Raw genomic sequence first — 19,731 nt, 5'->3', positions numbered from 1 at the left:
TATATGTGTTGTTTTGTAATGAACATCCTAATGTAAAAGTTATGAAAACATTGTTTGAAAAATTGAAGCCATACTTTGTGAGGTCAAACAAAGTGTTTGAAACTTGTTGTTGTCGTCATCATATTGAGTTTGATCTCCACTGTTAGGTATTTTGAAAGTTTATAGACAACACATATGGTTTTCATGCTGCTCCTCCTAGTAGGAGAATTGAGTTTATATCATCCATTTTGTGTGACAACATAGATGATCCAACTGGTAAAATAAATTGTATCAAAGGATTATGTGAAACATGTGGTGAATTGGCTCTATTTCCTTTGAAACTGAAAATATTGATGTAACAAAAATATTGAATTACAAAAGTTACAAGTATGTCAAGAATGAAAAAAAGTTAAGGAAAGAAACAAAAAGGTTGGAATATGTTGAAGAGGAGTTTCCTGTTCTAACATTTATGGACAGATTTAAGAAATTGATTCAACCTTATATCTGTCATGCATTTTTTGCAAAGTGGCAAGCACAACAGTTTCAAACTCTGAGAGATAATTTTCCACTTGGAACAATTGTATCAGTTGTTGATTTTGCAGAGAACTATTCATTTGTTCATCAGAAAGAAATTCAATTAGATTATTACTTTAATAAGCAGGTCACTATTATGGTACATGTTTTTTATAGTGCACAGTTAGATTTGGATGGTGTTCAGAGTACAGTTCAAGAATGAGTAATTATAAAGGAATATCATTTTTATATAAGTGATGATAAAGAACATGACATTAACTATGTAGAACATTGCTTCAATATGTTCTTTTCTTATTTGAAAGAAAGAAACATAAATGTTGATAAACATTATGTTTGGTCTGATGGATGTGCCGCATAGTTTAAATCATCTAGACCATTTTATGCATTGTGTAGATATCATCGCAATGAGAATATAAAACACATATGGAATTTTTTTGAGAGTGGCCATGGAAAAGGTGAACATGACGGTGTTGGAGCTTGCATCAAACATGCTTTGTGAAAGTATGAAATGAATTATTAGGGAGTTCATGTAAATGATGCATATGATGTTGTTGAATGGGTAAGACTCATTTTGCATTAGATGAGGTCAAGACATCATCAAAAATGAGTCAACAGACACCATATAGTCTTCAACACTATTAAATTGTTCAGATATTGTCTTCCAAATATCCTTCGATGTAAAAGAATCATTCTCATAGTAGAAGAAATGTGGCCCTTCCATGAACACATTGATTTCCTTTGAACACTGGCCAATAGGTTTCCTAGGAACTCCAAAACCAATTAGTTCCTTGGGACACAAATTAGGGATTGCATCACATACTTCAAACATTGCTTTCTTGTCTTGCATACCCTCTATGTATTTTTCATGCTTCAACACTTTCATTATCTATGTTACAATTTTGAACTTACACAATTTCATTATCTATGTTACAATTCTTAAATATCAACTTTTTTTCAAACTATTGAATTTCATCTTGAATTAAATGTGTTTTTAATTGTATGATCATAAGTTCTTAATTATCAAATTTAGTTTATTAAAAAATTATATAATTTAATAATTTAAATTAATTGTACCATGGATGAATTTAATAATTTAAATTCATTTATCAACTTGTTTTCAAACTAGATTGAATTTCATAAGTGAAAATTAAAGTATGCGTTTTTAAAATTGTAAGATTATAAGTTCATAGTTATCATTTAGGCCAGTTTATTAAAAAACTATATATTTTAATGTTACTTTATTACATCTACGGTCATGTACTCTTAAAGTTTAAATTAGTTTAAATTAATTTATTTTTTTAATATTATATTTTGTAAAATTTCTCTAAAATTATGTATTGGCTTACCTAATTAACATATTTTTATCCACATAAAACTAATACTTATCTTTAGTAGGCTAGTAATTGATAATTTAAGAAATATGTATCTTTCTAACTTCTTACTAATTGATAATTGATATACATGTACACACGTGTCTCAAGATTATGTTCTATAGCTATAACACAAAAAAATACAGATATGTACACATATACACGTCTCAAGAATAAACATCTACAGATCTAATATATCTCTATGTATCTGAAATGCAAACTATAAATCTCGAATAAATATGGGTATGTAGCAAAATATAAAAAGTCATATATGCGTACATGTGATGGTATCTACCACTGAAATACTCAATAATCAAATAAATAGTGAAAGTACATGCATGTCATCAAGGAACTGAAATACACGTGTACATGTAAACTGGACATCCAATATATATGCATCAAAAAATATATAAATCTGATCTACTACTAGAAGGACCCCTCAAGACACATATGAATAGAATGACCCCGCTGATCGAGTCTTTTATACATCTTCTCACCGAGGTGCATCAACCAAGCCTTGCAAATATATATACATATATGCATACATGTGTTAAAGTTCTATCTTTAAAACATATCTATACATATGTGCATCATGTACATATAAATTCAAATTAAATACAAATTTGCATATATATATATATATATATATATATCCAGTTTTCAAAATATTTAAATAACTTTAAAAAAAAACTATTTAAAACTCAAGTACTTGAGCACTACCAGGTGCCTCAATAGAATCATCTCTCTCATGTATATGATGCCTTGAACCAACAGTATGTGTAACCATGTGCTCAGCGACCTGTGCCTACATGATTTATTACGAGTTAAAAATTAAATTAAATATCTACATATATATGTGAACTAAATTTTTCAATAAATGAACATATTTTTTAATTTCATATATATTTAAAAATAAAAATAAATTATATATGTACTTGGGTCTCCAGAGGTGGAGGATGATCAGCAAACTCCATCATATCATCTACTGATGCACTTGAGCCTGAAACTCCATGTCCAACTGCTAGTAAATCTGAGTGAAGTGGACTGTGTAACTGACTGGGTAGATTTGGTGTAGAATTAGTGCTACCAAGTCTGAATAATAGGTCCATGTATGATGAAATACCTAGGGTCGAACTAGTATCAATCTCAGATAGGCCTCGCAACTGCTCAACAAAATCATCAAGGCCCTCAGCTGTGATAGGGACATCTCCAACTCATATACTCGAGTCATTTGTAGAGTGTCGTGAGTTTGGTGCCAAATGCTGTGAGCTACACACAGGTCTATCATCTGTCATTGGTGTGGCGGCCTATGTCTGTGGAACTGTGTTGGGGCTCTGATGTTGTCTAACAACATCCATCACCGCGTGTACTAAAATCCTCTGTGCATCAGAAATATAGCTAATAAAGTGCAACATATCCTCCAAAAAATACAGTGCCATATGCATGTGTCTGTTGTCCTGAAAGACCATGAACATCGCTTGGCAGTGGTAGCCCAACAGCTCTATATGCATCATCAGAGGAGGCACCTAAAGTACTACTAGATGCCTGTGAAGATGGTCAACCAAGTGGACAAGGATGTCAACTATGAAGATAACGACCACTAGAATCTGATGTGATACTAGCCACTGCAGATGCAATGTGCCCAATAGTGTCAATAGCTTCCTTCTGGGAATCAATGATGACTCTATCTGCAATAGGCGCATGTGTAGGAATCAAAGGAGGCATCCTCGGTCCAACAAATTGTCTAAGATCTGTAGGTGGCAGACGATCTACACTGCGATACTGGTCACAATCTATGATTCAACCACGCCCATGTCCACAATAATTAGGAATGTCCAAGTAGTTGATGTTGAGCCCTATACAAAACTTAGTGTACAACTGTTATGCAAAATAAATGGGTATTGGTCATTATTAGGATAACGACCATATGCAGCTAAAAATTGTGGATAGATCATGCTAGCAATAATAGGGTCTCTGCATCGTGTGGCTCTGTAGCCTCTCACCCTACCCTGTGTCCCCTCATAAGCTGGAAATAGCTCTCTCTAGATGATGTCTTTGGGGGCTACCCTCTTGATGTCATCGAATGATGCATCTCCTGAAACCTCAGCCCTAAGCTCCCTAGATATGGAAGCTAATATGGTAGGAGTAAATGAATGGTCACCTCTAAACCTAGCTATCAAATCCTATAAACTCCTACTTATCGTAGTACATATGTCTCTATAAAGACCATCATCAGAGGTCAATATAGAGTGCTGCAGTCTAGCAACCTCATGCTTTGAAAATGAAAATAATGCATCGATATCAATGTGTGGAGGTGGTGCAATAGGAACTCTAGCAGGAGTTGTAGGTGTAGCCTGGCCTAGAACATGAGCTACACCAGGAGCTAGAACATGAGCTGCACAAAGAGCCCTACACCGAGGTACACGAGGAGTCCCACCAAAAGTTGAAGCACGAGCCCCACCACGAGCTGGATGAGGAGCCATATCGGGAACTGCATCAGGTGCTGCAACAGGAACCACATCAACCTTTGCCACAGTAGGAGCCATAGTAGGAACTAGATTAGGTGTCGCACTAGAAGCTGCATCAAGCATATCGTGTGAAGCCATATCTATAGAAATGTATGAAGAGATGAATTGCTTGTTGTACATAATTTTTTATTTTTAACATTAAAAATTATACACATGTAATTAAACATACATCACACATCATGGACCTAGATAATATGTAATACATCCAGACCTAGATTAATTTGCATATAAGTATAAGATAACTTTAAAGTTGAGAGTTTGGTTATGGTTCTATGCGTGAATATGTGGCCTCTGCTAACACACACACTTCAACATAGTCATTGTATGCGGATTCATCCTAGAATGAACATTGGATTGTTCATCCAAGATTTGCCCTGCAAAGCAACCTATTGCCTTCTATCTAAAGGGATTTTTCCTGTTAATATCCTCAGAATCAAGGTACAGGAAACCAGACCCTCTAAGAATGAAGGATTTAAAGAAATGCAACTAATCTATATGATTGTGCAGATTAATCTAGAATGAGAAATGCATTCTAATCTAATAACATGTAAAAGAAAGCTATGCTAAAATGTATGCATATTATGCTAAATGAGATTAAACTAGAAAAATAAATATGAAAGTAGGGAGCTCAAATGAATGCACAATCTAGCAGCAATTCGATGCAAATTCTCATTCAACCTCTTTTTCAAAATGAAGAGATGAGGGTCTCTTAAATAGACTTTCCTGGAATCCATCAACAGCTGAGATCGATTTCAATCAATGGTCAGGATTAAAGGTGAAGTTCAGTCATAAAGGGAGATTCCCAAATTAAAGGGAGTTAACAGATTTAATTTGAGTAAAATAAGGAGTTAACTGATTCAATTTGAGTAGAAAAATGAGTTAACTGATTTAACTGATTTTTTATCAGTAGTGAACTGGAAATTTCCCTTTTTGAACTGAAGAGAGATTTTGGTGAAATATTTAATTTAATAAAATGAGATATGCTCTCATAATTACCTTTTCTATTTAATTAAATAATCATTTAATTAATTTAGAGGCACTTTTCTTATTTAATTAAATAATTTCATTTAATTAATTAGGAATGGTTTCCCATTTAATTAAATAATTTTTTTTAATTAATTAAAATAGGCACATTTATTAAATTAAATAATTTTAATTCCGTAGTACATTAGCCTTTAGGATATAATTTAATTTAATTAAAGTATAAATACTTAGTAATTAAATCAAATATTAATCAATAGGTTTAATGCGACTAACATGAGTATGTACTATAGGAATTAAATAAGAAATATGATAAATGCAGATTAGGGTCTTCTACATTTGACAATTAAGTCAAGTAGCGAATAGCAGAATGAGAATTGCCTATTAGAATAGGTCTTTAGGATTGGTTAAAAATAGACCAGAATTGGTATCATGGCAATGAGCCAATTTTGGGCTATTACAATGGTTAGAGTTAATTTTTTGTTCTAAGATTTTATTATACTTTGGGGGATATTATTAGAGAATTCAATTAAAGGGTACCTAATAAATTATTTATATTACTCTTAAATGATAATGTTTCGAGGTTTAGGTTTCAAGTTGGGTTACATATATATCATTTAAAACAAGGGTCATACTTCATGTATGTACATGTGTTTGAATGTATGTGCATGTATCTCAAATGTAATTTTTAACAATTTAGGATTAGGGTCAACTTGTTTTAATTTTATGTAAGTTAGGCTTCAATTAGGTTTTCAAATAGGGTTTTAGTGTAATTAGGCTCAATTTAATAGTAATATTTAAGACCTTATGACACTTTCAGGGTTTACACGAACTTAAATAATTTCTAGCATTAAATTTAGGGGTTAATATTAAAGTCCATGGTTAAGAATTTAGGATAAGGGAACTTAGCATATGAAGTTTATGATTTGGTTAAAGATTATTATTTAGGGTATTTATTATCATTTATAATTTTGGGTTTAGAAATTAAATTTTAAGATCAAGGTTAGGGTTAGGGTTTGGATAATGGTTAGTGTTAGGGTTTGGTTAGGTTAGGGTTAGGGTTTGGATGTACATGTATGTTATATTCATACTTAGATATGCAAATTAATCTACATTCTTATATATGTATAATTAAGGATCTCCTCTTAAGACATGTCATTGAATTATATAGTTAATTATATACTTCTAATTATTAAGACATTAAAAATAATAACATATGTACATTTAAACATGAATATTGAAAACATATGTATGTACATCTATATCTACCACATGAACATATTTACATGTACATTTATGAAATAAAATATACATTTTAATCTACATTCTTATATATAATTTAGGATCTCTCCTTAACACATGTGTTATTAAATATAGTTAATTACACTTAGTTATAAGATAAATTAAGATCAATAGTTAACATATACACAAATTATACATATAAAAATGTGAATTTATTAAAAATATGTACATACATCTACCTTTAACCATGAACAAATATACATGTACATCTATGTTCAAAATAAAAAATTATACATTTTAATCTATATTTTTACATGTACAATTTAGGATCTAGACCCTTAAGATATGTCATTTAATTAAACTTCTAAGATTAAGACATTAAAGTGAATTTGACATATATACATTTAACATTAACATATATATATATATATATATATATATATATATATATATATATATATATATATATATATATATATATATATATATATATATATATATATATATATATATATATATATATATATATATATATATATATATATATATATATATATATATGTTTTTCTATTTTTTTTAAAAAAAATTCTAATGTTTTTCTAAATTTATTTTCTAAATTTTATATTACTATAAATTTTCTAATATTTTTCTAAATTTTTTTTCTAAAATTTATATTATTATAAAGTTTCTAATGTTTTTCTAATGTTTTTGTAATTTTTTTCTAAATTTTATATTAAATTCTAAATTTTCTAATGTTTTTGCAATTTTATTTATTTTTTAATTGTTTTCTAAATTTTATATTAAATTATAAATTTTCTAATATTTTTTCTAATTTTTTATAAAAATTTTTTAAAAATATTTTTAAAATTTTTTAAAAATATTTTTAAAATTTTTTTAAAATTTTATATTAAATTATAAATTCTCTAATATTTTTGTAATGTTTTTTTCTAAATTTGTTTTCTAAATTTTGTAATGCTTTTGCAAATTTTTTTCTAAATTTTCTAATTCTTTTTAATGTTTTTCTAAATTTTTGAATTTTTTAAAATGTTTTAAAAAAAATTTCTAATTTTTTAAACTATTTTTTTATAAATTTATTTTCTAAATTTTTATATTAAATTCTAAATTTTCTAATTTTTTGTAATGTTTTTTATAAATTTTTTCTAAATTTTATATTAAATTATAGATTCTCTAATGTTTTCGTAATATTTTTTCTAAATTTATTTTCTGACGTTTTTCCCAAATTTTATATTATATGTTTTTTACTATTCTTTCTAATGTTTTCTATATAATATTTTTTTGTTTTCTAAATTAATATAAATAAATAATAAAAATATTAAATTAACATTTCGATATGTTTTCAAAACTATTAAAAATGTAAATAACATTCAAATATGTTTTCAAAACTATTAAAAATGTAAATAACATTCAAATATATTTTAAAAACACAAAAAAAATGCATTGAAAACATTAAAATCTACTTTGATAATATAAAAAAATACTTCAAAAATATTGAAAACATTAAATTAATATTATTTTGACATACCCGATAATGAAAATGAGAACGAAAATGAGAGGATGGCATTGACAGAAGTTGCTCAAGCCACACGTTCATCCAAATGCTCAATAAACAGTACTAGTCATAAAAATGAGTTTGGAAAAGTGAAAAAAATGTTTTTAAGCGCCAAAAATTGGCACAATACATGTTCATGCGAACATGTACCTAGTGCATGTTCGCGCTAACGCGCGTCCTACATGTTCGCGTGAACATGTCTAAGGTGTTCGCGCGAACGTATGGCAAATAGAGATGTGAAAATTTTTCAACTTTTTCAAGTTTCTTTGTCCCACTAAAGTGGAACCCATTATTGTGGGTTCACCCAGATAGTGGTTTTACAAGTTCAAACCCAAAAACCAAGGTCAAGGCCTTAGCTTTTTCATTAGTACATAGAGGGAGAGGAGATGATTTTGCTGGAATCACATGACCTTTAAAATCTCTAACGACTATGCCATAGCTAGAGTTGTTTGGATTTCCTATAGAGGCCCCATCAAAATTGAGTTTGAAATAACCCTCATTTGGAGGAATCCACTTGGTTTGTGCTTGAACAAGAGGAATCTTGGATAGACACAATGGAGTAGGAAGATAAGGAAAAAGTAAACCCTTCCACCAATGAATAACATAGCCATCCCAAGGAGAAAAAAAGTTTACCCTTATATTTACTTAATAAAGTATTAACAAGCTCAACAATTGATCTCTCTAATCATGGACTATAGATAAATGAAAAAATGTAGTTAAATCTAATTTTTTTAAGTCAATTTTTTTACAAATTATTAAAAATATATTATAAAATTGAATCATGCACCTTTTGTCATATATTGAATCGACTTATATGTAATGCTTAAAAAAATATTTTCAATCATGGATATCAAATATTAAAATTTATAATAATTAAGATATATGATCTATGGATTAAATTGTGTGAATTAATTTTCTCATAAATGTAGACTTCTAGTCAGTGATCCATTATCATACTGGTATAGAAATTTGCGGAACTATGTTATTTTAATAAATTATATATATATATATATATATATATATATATATATATATATATATGATCCAAATATTAGTAAATAGAGTTAAATTGTAGAATCATAATAACTAAATATTTCCAATATTATAAAGAAAAAAGAAACTAGATTGAACAAGGTTACTTGAAGCATTTTGAGTATATGTCAGGTCCCAAAAACTTGATGAACTATTTCAAATTTGTGAGGATCAGTTGATGATTCGATGTAGAACTAGCACACAATGCTCTAGAAATTTCTTGGATTGTGCTTCTAATAGCCTGCGCATCTTGGCATTTTTTTGTTATTGTAGATTGTTGAGGCCCAGTGTTCAACTGGAGGTTGAACTGACATGAGCTTCTATAAATTCAATACAAAGGAAATAATGACCATGAAAGAAGTACATAGTTATTATGAAACTTATTCTTATTATTTATAACCAGCGTAGGTGTGTAAAGGCTATGCAATAGTTTGGTTTTTCCCTATTTATGTGAAGATTAAGAGACATGTTTTCTCTTCTTTCCTCAAAAGTAAGCTAAGTCTATGATGTTTAAACCATTCCACCCAAAAAATCAGTCACCATGCTAGAATTTAAGTTAATTTTATGTTCTTGGCAAAAGATTGTGCATTAGGTTTCCTAGAAGAAATCATATCAATTGATCTTTGATTTTACCATTTACATAGATGGGATAGAAAAAACTTGTCTTTTCCAATTTTAGGTTCAATTATTAATGAATAAATAAATAAACATAATACAAACTTAAAATTTTTCTTAGAAATCAAAGGTGCTGAATGAAAGCTTTGCTTGGCACAAGAGGGTGTTGAGTGGTAGAGGGAAGGTGTCAAGTTACTCGGCATAGGAAGGGGGGTAGGGGGGACGGGGCAACTCTGTTGGAGTGGGGTTGTCATTGCACCAAAATACTCACTTGTGAATACTTGATACAACCACTCAATTTACAGTACATGGGAGGTGGTTAAACCCTTGTCATGAATCCTGAGGGGAGCACTAATTTTTTTTCCAACAATCTCCACCTTAGAGCTATCCAAGGGTTTAAGGATTCAAACCTATGACCAAGCCCTGATACCACTTGTTAGAGTGGGGTTGTTGTTGCACCACAAGACCAATCTATCAATACTCAATACAATCACTCACCTTATAGTACATAGGAGGTAGTTAAACCTTTGTCACAAATCCCAAGGGGAACACTGAACAATTTTCTAATAAACTCATCAGAAGAGGGTGTTGAGTGAGCTCGACAATATGGATGAAGAGTAAGCTTGGTTCCAAAGGAGAAGCTTGGTTCCTAAATGAAACACAAAGGATGCCGAGTGAACTTGGTAAGAGCAAACTGAGTTTCTAGAGGAAGAGCTTAGTTAAGGAGTGAGCTAAGTGTGTTAACAATAGACTTATAGTCTAAACTTTTTCACCATTAGAAACCCAGAGAAGATAAGAATGAAACATGCAAGTATGAACTTTTCAAATAAAAACACCATGCAATAGTGAATTGAAGGGAGACAAAAATGAACCAACTCAACTACATCAATAAGTATGCCTATTTTCTTGCTTTCTATTAAAAATAGTTTAAACTATTACAAAATCTTAGAGCATTCAACTTCAACCATAGAAAATACTACATACTTCAAACTAATAAAACATAAACTCAAAGTTATAGCACAACGACTACATACAATAATACCTAGAGCAATCACTTCTACTCTGGACAAACCAAATGAACTTACAGAATGATAGAGAGATTCAACATGTGCTACTACAAACACTGAAAGTGAACCTTCCTTCTATCCCCTAATATCTATTTTGAATATTCTTCCTCTACAATAATATGTTGATCTTCTTCTTGTCTCTACACTATTCTTTGCACTTCTCTTTTATTCTCTAAATTAGTCAAATGAATAATATTTATTCCTTTTGTCTTCTTGCAAAATGTTTTCCCTCTCATTTTTGGATTTGAACTCACCTACCCATTTTTAATGTTTCAATCTACTGTTCTTGTAGGCCATCAGAGTGGTAGGTGGGCATTTGGCTGAAGGGGCAATCACTCACACATTAGATATTTCAACAATCCCCCTTTGTCCCAAGCCAAACAAAAAAATGATCACACCTGATCCAAATCAACTACACCGAGACTTCTTCTTTGGTGCAAAAATGTTCCAATGCCTAAAGGCTTAGTAAATATATTTGCTAGCTATTGCTTAGATTTACAAAATTCCATCTTGATATCTCAATCCTCCACCAACTCTCTGATGAAGTGATATCTAATCTCAATGTGCTTGCTTCTTCCATGGAAGACTAGATTCTTAGACAATGCAATTGAGGAGATGTTGTCACAAAATAATGTGGTTTCATCCTCTTGTCTTTCATTCAAATTTGTCAAGATTCTCCTTAACAAAATAACTTGACATGCTACTGCATTTATTGCTATGTATTTAGCCTCTGTGGTAGATTGAGCAACAATAGGTTGCTTCTTAAATGCCCATAAAATTGCACCCAATCCCATATAGAATATATATCCGAAAGTGCTATTCCTATCATCTAGACTTCCAATCAAATCACTATTAGTGTAACCAACCCACTTAAAATCATTATCTGCAATACAAAAGATCCCAAATCCCTTGGTACCATTCAGATACCTTAGGATCCTCTTTCTTGCTTGTTAATGGGAATCCTTTGGTGTTTCTATAAATTTGGAAATCAAAATTACTACATGCATCATGTTTGGCTGAGTTGTTTTGAAATACATTAAGCTTCCAACCATACTCTTGTATAATGTTGGACTCACATTCTTGCTACAATCTTGCTTGCTCAACTTCAAACCTACTGCTATTGGTGTTGGGGCTGCCTTACTGTTCTGCATTTTGAATCTCTTCAAGATCTAATTTTCATATTTTTCTTGAGAGATGAAGATACCATCATACATTTGTTTTAATTATATTCCTAGAAACTACTTCAAGAGACCTAGGTCTATCATTTCACATTCATTCTTCAAGGCCTGTTTGAACTCATCAATTCAGAAATTGTCATTTCTAGTGAAGATTAAGTCATCAATAGACAAAAAAACAATCAACACTTTACCATTCTCCACCTTGATGTAGAGACTGGGCTTACCATCATGTTTCTCTAAAGCCATTCCTCATAAAATATGAGTCAACTCTATCGTACCATGCCTTTGGAGCTTGCTTGAGCCCATATAAAGCTCTCTTTAATTTATACAGTTTTTGTTCATCACCTGGGAGTTCATAACTAGTTGACTACTCCACATAAACCTCTTCTTTCAATATACCATTCAAGAAGGTGGAATTCACATCCATTTTATATACCTTCTATTTTTGTTGTGATGTAATTGCTATGATAGAACACACAATTTCCATTCTTGCAACTGGGGTATATGTCTCATCATAATCTCTACCATACTGCTACTTGTACCCCTTGACCACTAAATGTGCCTTATGCTTATCTATTTTCCATTCAGCATTGCACTTGGTCTTGTAAACCCATTTCACTCTAACTACTTTCTTCTTGGGAGGCAAAGTAGTTAGTTCCGATGTCTTATTTCTTTCAATGGCATCTATTTCCTCATCTATGGCATTACACCATTTATCTTCCTTTATAGCTTCTTCAAAGTAAATTGGATCACTATGAGAAAATAATGTAAAGTTAACACTCTCATCATAATCTTCCTTATACCTTTCATCTTGGTATATCTCCCTTAGATTCTTAGTCTTTCGTGGCAATAGGGAGGTGAGAGTGAGATCTAAATTTTTAACATTGTTGCTTCTACTATTTTGCATACTAGCTTGGGGCTATCTTGAAATGCTTGGAGTTGTCACTTAACATGTAAGGGGTTGCTTTCCTTTTTTCCTTTGTCTATAATTATCAATGTTTTCTGCTCCATCATCCTTCTCATCGCCAATGTCTTCCTCTTCCTCATCAATACTCAAAACTTTTCTTGAGGTTCTTGAAGGTTCATCAATCGAACCATCTTATGACTAATTTTCAAGAAATATCACATCTTTTGAAATGATGATCTTCTTGTTGATTGGATCATACAACCTATAAGCCTTTGATTTTGAGCTATACCCATGAAGATACACTTTACACCTTTATCATCTAGATTTTGTCAAGTTGTTCCTTTGGCACATTTGCATATGCCACACATCTGAACACTCTTAAGTTCCTAACTATCCATCTATTCCTTGACCATACCTCAAGAGGAATCTTGTCATGAACTAACTTTGTGGGGCACTTGTTAATCAAATATATTTTTGTTGCTATAGCTTCTCCCCAATATTTAGTTGGGTTCCCTTTTGCTTCCATCATGGTTCTAGCCATTTCAACAATGGTCCTATTCTTTCTCTTAGCCACTCCATTTTGTTGTGGAGTAGAAATTCCTATAAGGTCCTTCTTTATGCCATTCTACCTACAAAAATTTAGAAACAAATTGGAGGTATAATCCCCTCCTCTATATGATCTAAGGACCTTAACATAGTGTCCATAATCCTTTTCAGTTCAAGATTTAAATTAACCAAATTTATCAAATGCTTCAAATTTTATTTTTAAAAAATACACCCATGTTCTGTGACTGAAACCATCTATGAATGGCATAAAATAAGTACTCTAACCAATAGAAGTAGTTTGCATAGGGCCTATTAAATCAAAATGTAACATTTTTAATTGTGCTCTAGCCCTTCTACCATTCTTTTCTTGGATGACAAATTTAAACTAGCAAGGCCAAGATGTGCATACCTCAAATATCAAAGCTTGGAGCAGTCTTTAATTATGCTCCTAAGAGATGATTATTGATGTAATATTGTACATGCATGCTTGGGAGGTGCAACACTGACTTGATAAGAGAAGCATGTCTCTATCCTCAAAGGGAACATTCGGTTCTTTGTTATTTTGAATATTGCAAGTAATATATTACTCCCATCCTTCTCATGAATGACACACTTGTCATTTTCCATCAACACCTTGTAACCATTTTAAATGAGTTGTCCAATGCTCATCAAATTGTACTTTATACTAGGGGAAAAATATACATTCTACATCATCTTCTCACCTTTCTTGGTGTAGACCATGATAGATTCTTTGCCCACTATGGGAATGGCTCCATTATTTCCCACCTTATTAGACTTGAAAGTCTTATCCATGAAAGAAAATAAACATTCATTACCACTCATGTGGTTGCTATAATTGTTGTTCAAGTGTCATACCTTAGGGTTTCCTTCTTTAACAATGTTACACATGATGAAGGTTGTGGGATTATTTGCCTTTCCCATGTTCACATTAGCCACATTTACATTTTCTTTGACTGATCACCCTACTTCTTCCAGAATTCACTAGAATAATGCCCATACTTATGAAAATAATAACATTCTACATTAATCTTATTTGAGTTGTAATTATTCTTACCTCTGATAGAGCTATTTTGAGAGGTTCTTGCTCCCTCTTGGTTTCTAGGTCATCTTAAGCTTTCTATTCTTGCATTCCTTTGACCATTCCTTCCATGACCTCTACTTCTTGAGCCTCTACTAAAGCCATTTCTTCCTCCCCCTACCTCTTGAATTCTCTTGAGCCTTAAAAGACTACTCATGGGAAGTTGTTGCTGATTTGTTTATCAGATACTTATGATTTTGAAGAGTTCTCGTCAACTCATCCATGGTCAATGTGGTGAGCTCCTTTGATTCCTCAATGGTCATCACAAGTTTGTCATATTTTATGGGTAAACTCCTTAAATATATTTTCCACAATTCTCTACTCTTCATAATCTTCTCCATTTGATTTGAGCTAGTTTATCAAAGTGGAGATTAGTGAGTTGAACTCTGTGATAGGTTCATTGTCCTTCATCTAAAGCTTCTCAAATTCCCTTTTGATCATCTATAGCTTCACTACTCTAACCTTATCAATCCCCTTGAATTTTTTCTCAAGGATATCCCATGCTTTCTTTGAGTACTGTGTTGCTGCAATCTTGGGAAAGATTATCTCTGTCATTGCTACCTCTATTAGACTTAAAGCATTTTCATCCTTTCTCCTTGATCTTTCATCTGCATCTTCTATAGGATTGTGAGGGCATCATATAGTGCTAGGAATGTAATATCATTGAATCCATTAATTACAAACTCCCACAAATCATTAGCTACCATGTTATGATTTTTAGCTTCTTTGCCCATGTATCATAATTTTGTCCAGTAAAGGATGGTACTTACTACAATATCTTTCCTGCATGTCTTGCTATGTCAAATATACCCAGAAAAATGCCCTAACTCACTGTGGATGTGGGGAGCACAACTCTGATACCATGTGAAAAATAAATCACAACCTTAAAATTTTGCTTCATAATCAAATGTGTTGAGTGACATATTTGCTCAAAACAAGAGGGTTTCAAGTAGTAGAGAGAAGGTACCGAGTTACTCAACACATGAAGAGGGGTGGAGGGGCTAGGGGGGGGCAACTAGGCACAAGAGGGTGCTAAGTGAACTCAGTAGTATAGATGCCAAGTGATCCCGATCTCCAAAGGAGAAGATCAATTCCTAAAAATAGCACAGAGGATATCGAGTGAACTTAGTAAGAGTGAACTGAGTTGCCAGAGGAAGAGCTTAGTTAAGGAGTGAACCGAGTGTGTTAACTATAGACTTATAGCCTAAAATTTTTCATCATTAAAAACCCAAAGAAGATAACAATGAAACTTGCAAGTATGAACTTCTCGAATACAAAACACCATGCAATAGTGAATAGAAGGGAGACAACAATGAACCAACTCAACTAGATCAATAAGTATGCCTACTTTCTTTCTTTCTATTCAAAATAGGTTAGCCTATTAAAAAATGTAGAAGCATTCAAATTCAACTAGGAGAAACACTAAATACTTCAAACTAATAAAACTTAAACTCAAACTTATAGCACAAAGGCTGAATACAATAACACCTAGACAAATCACTCCTACTCAAGAAAAACCAAATGAACTTACAAAATGATAGAGATATTCAGTATGTACTACTACAAACACTAAAAACAAGCCTTCCTTTTGTCCTCTAATCTCTGTTCTGAATATTCTTCCTCTGCTATGATCTGCTAAGCTTCTTCTTGTCTTTGCACTATGCTCTACACTTCTCTTTTACTCTCTAATCTAGTTAAATGAATTATATTCACTCCTTTTGTCTTCTAGCAAAAATCTTTCCCTCTCATTTTTGGATTTGAACTCACCTACCCACATTTAATGTTTTTGTTTGTTGTTCTTGCAAGTTGTTAGAGTGGTAGTTGAGCATTCAGCTCAAGGGGTACAACCTCAACATACTAACTAGTACTTGTAACAAAACAATGTGAAATGTGTATAACAATAGGTCTTTGATATGAAAGCATTATCAAAAATAAAAATAAAATATCATTATAGAATAAAGTAACATATATTTTGGATGTATGGAAACTATAGCTTGGGTGAATTATATATTTTAAAGATAGAACCAAACAAAAGTGGAGCATTGAATTGACTCTAAATACATTAGTAAATATTGTATTTGTAAATACAAACACAATAGTAAATAGAGTTTGTTTTCTCAACAATTAGAATGGATGGCACTAAGAATGTAATTGCAAATAAAAGAAAAACATAATTGCTTACATGCCTTGACAACCTATAGACATTGTTGTTGTGTATATTTCATTAATAGAAACTTTTAAATAGTAAAGGTCAAGAAAAAAATTATGGAAGGAAATTAATCTTTTCAAACATATAGCATACTTAAATTATAGAGTAATAGAATATCGTAAATTAGTTGATATATAAATCTCATGAACTTGGAAACCTTAATAATCAATAATATTTCTAGTTTCAACCATTTTTTGACCAATTATTATTATTATAAATATATATTTTCACCTAAAAAAAAGAAAAAAAAGCCAATCTTAGTCACTAAAATTGCATGCGCATTAAGATCATGAAGAGTGAAGTGCATCTCATATACTTAAAAGGACAATAAAATTTGCAATCCCACATGATATAATTATCTACAAGTTGATGTGAATACATAATTAATGATTCAAGCATGATAAAAGGGAGTGTATTCAAGTGATAGTCTAGAAAAATGTTCCATTGTAGGATGGAGTACTATACAAAGCCATATCCACTTAGAATGATTTAAAATTACAATGGTGTACAATTATTATTTTCACAAGATTTACCAAACAAATGTATCAATGAAATTCATTGGAGCATAAAAAAATGTATTCTTAACCATACATTTTTTTTCTTTTTCTTCTTCAAAAATGGGGTTGAACCTATAAAAGGCAAAAAATTAGAAGTGGTCAAAAACTAAAATTTAGCTGAAATAAAAGAATGGAATGAAATATAGAAATACAAAAGATGGAATACAAATAACATCACATACATGAGCTTTATGTTACATCAAATGTAGGGGAGCTTCTCCATTCTTTCTAATAAAATTGAATAGACTCTTTTCTATTTTACAATATTATTCATAAGGGATGGGAAGTTCAATGTGGAGGCCTTACAAGGATTTTACTATGGAGATTGTTGTAAAGCTAAGACCTTGTCTTTCACTTTTACTTATATCAATTGTAGCTCAATCAAGTTTAAGACATTGTGATTTCTATAAAGTGCTAAATCATGCAACTTGGTTAGTGGTATTTGTGTGTGCCAACCTTAGATTATTGGTTATGTCAAAATAATATTTGGATGATTTTCATTCTAGGTGGGGTCATTGGTGTTATCAAAGGTTGGTTATACAATAAGTTGGTAATTGTGGAGGATTTGAGCCAATGGAATATGCAATCTCTTTGACCTCTCCAAGAGATCTATTGACAAGCCTAGCTTGTATCCATATATTTTTTGTAAGCATGACACATTGAAATCTACATGTAATTATTAGACCTCTTGTATAATTTTTTGATCATTTCAGTTTATGTTGCTTAGTGGTGTATATTGAGTGCAACACAGAGTTCATTAGGTTCATTTGGTTGTTTTAGCCATTTCTTATTGTGGATAGCTTCTAGTTCAATCCTAGAAAACAAATATATTACTAGGTCAATCTCTTCTTGGCCAATTGCTGTTAGTTTTTTGTTTGTGTGTTAGTAAAAACTACCAATCATATTTAAGTGGTTTTGTATTGTGAATATTGTGCAATGCCTAATAAAAAATATTTTGCATCGGATCATACCCTTTTGTCAAAAAATTCTCTACAATGTTACAACAATAGTAGATTTGTGTCATAGATTTCTTGCAAGTTTGTCTAATCCATTCCTTATATAACCATGTATAAAGGTTAGGTTGTGTATTTATCTACCTAGTGGTCCTTAATGAGAAAAGGGGTTATTTGTTACCAAAGGGAATATACTATAGTTTTGATTGTATCTAGATTGGTTACAAGATGAATATAATGTCTAAATAACATGGTTATTTGTACAAGTTCAATTATTATTTCTTGAAAATACAAAGGAACATCATGCTATTCTCATGTATCACTATTTTCATAATCATGCTTCTCGGACATATTAAGCTCGCTTAATTCAATACTATTATCAAGACCCATTTCAGGGACTAACTCCCACTCATTTAAAGGCAAAATGTCCAATCTATCTACCTCACCATTAGAACCATTTTTATCTTCTAAGAAAACTTCAATTTTATTTATACTATCAATGTGCAACACATTAAAGTTTTCTATATTTTTAGTGCTTCTAATTATCTGTGGTTTCTTCTTTGGGCATGCCAATGTCTTGTTCTACTACTCAAAAATATTTGTAGAGTAATAATTTTCTTGAACACGGAATCACATAAAACTTGGGGAAAACTTCGACTATTATTTTTTCTATTCTACAATGTCATTTGCATCCTTTCTAATTGTTTGTGCGTGTGCATGCGATATTCTGTATTCAATTTTATTAACTAGTTGTAGGTGAGATTTTCATTGTAAGTAGGCTTGTATGTAGCTTGATTTTATCTCACTTCTATTTATTGTGTTATAAACTATGTACAAAATATTTTTACTAATATTTAGTGATATAAACTAGCATGTAAAATTAAACAAGCAATTTTTATAACATATGACATGTTTCTTGTACACTAATGTCTCCTTAAAAATGAGTGGGACATGAAATTTACATGTGGTTTTATGGCATGATGTTCAAGGCTTACATTAGAACAAATCATTTCTATCATATTAGTGCAACTCTAAGATTTTTCCTAGGTTTAGATGCATACTTGGCAAGTTATTTGAGAAAAATATGTTGCAAGGTGACAATTTGGAGATGTCTAATTTCTTTTCATATTAAGAGCATTCCAAAGTTATGGATGCTCAACCTATAATAATTTATTAATGGTTCAAATGATTTGTCTCTAGAATCATGAAAAACTGAATTTGATTCTTTATATTCTTTCCAAGGAGCTTTATATCTATAAATTCAGTTCACTAGCATCCATTTTACTTAAGAAAGTTCTCAAATTTTATTTTGTTTGTCTCTCTACATGATTAACAAGCTCCTCATAATCAACCTAAAGGTTCTA

The sequence above is a fragment of the Cupressus sempervirens genome, chromosome 3 (genome assembly GCF_028749045.1).
Source record: "Cupressus sempervirens isolate cs-2001-9-10 chromosome 3, ASM2874904v1, whole genome shotgun sequence".
NCBI lineage: Eukaryota > Viridiplantae > Streptophyta > Pinopsida > Cupressales > Cupressaceae > Cupressus > Cupressus sempervirens.
Note: the sequence above shows the minus strand (reverse complement) of the source record.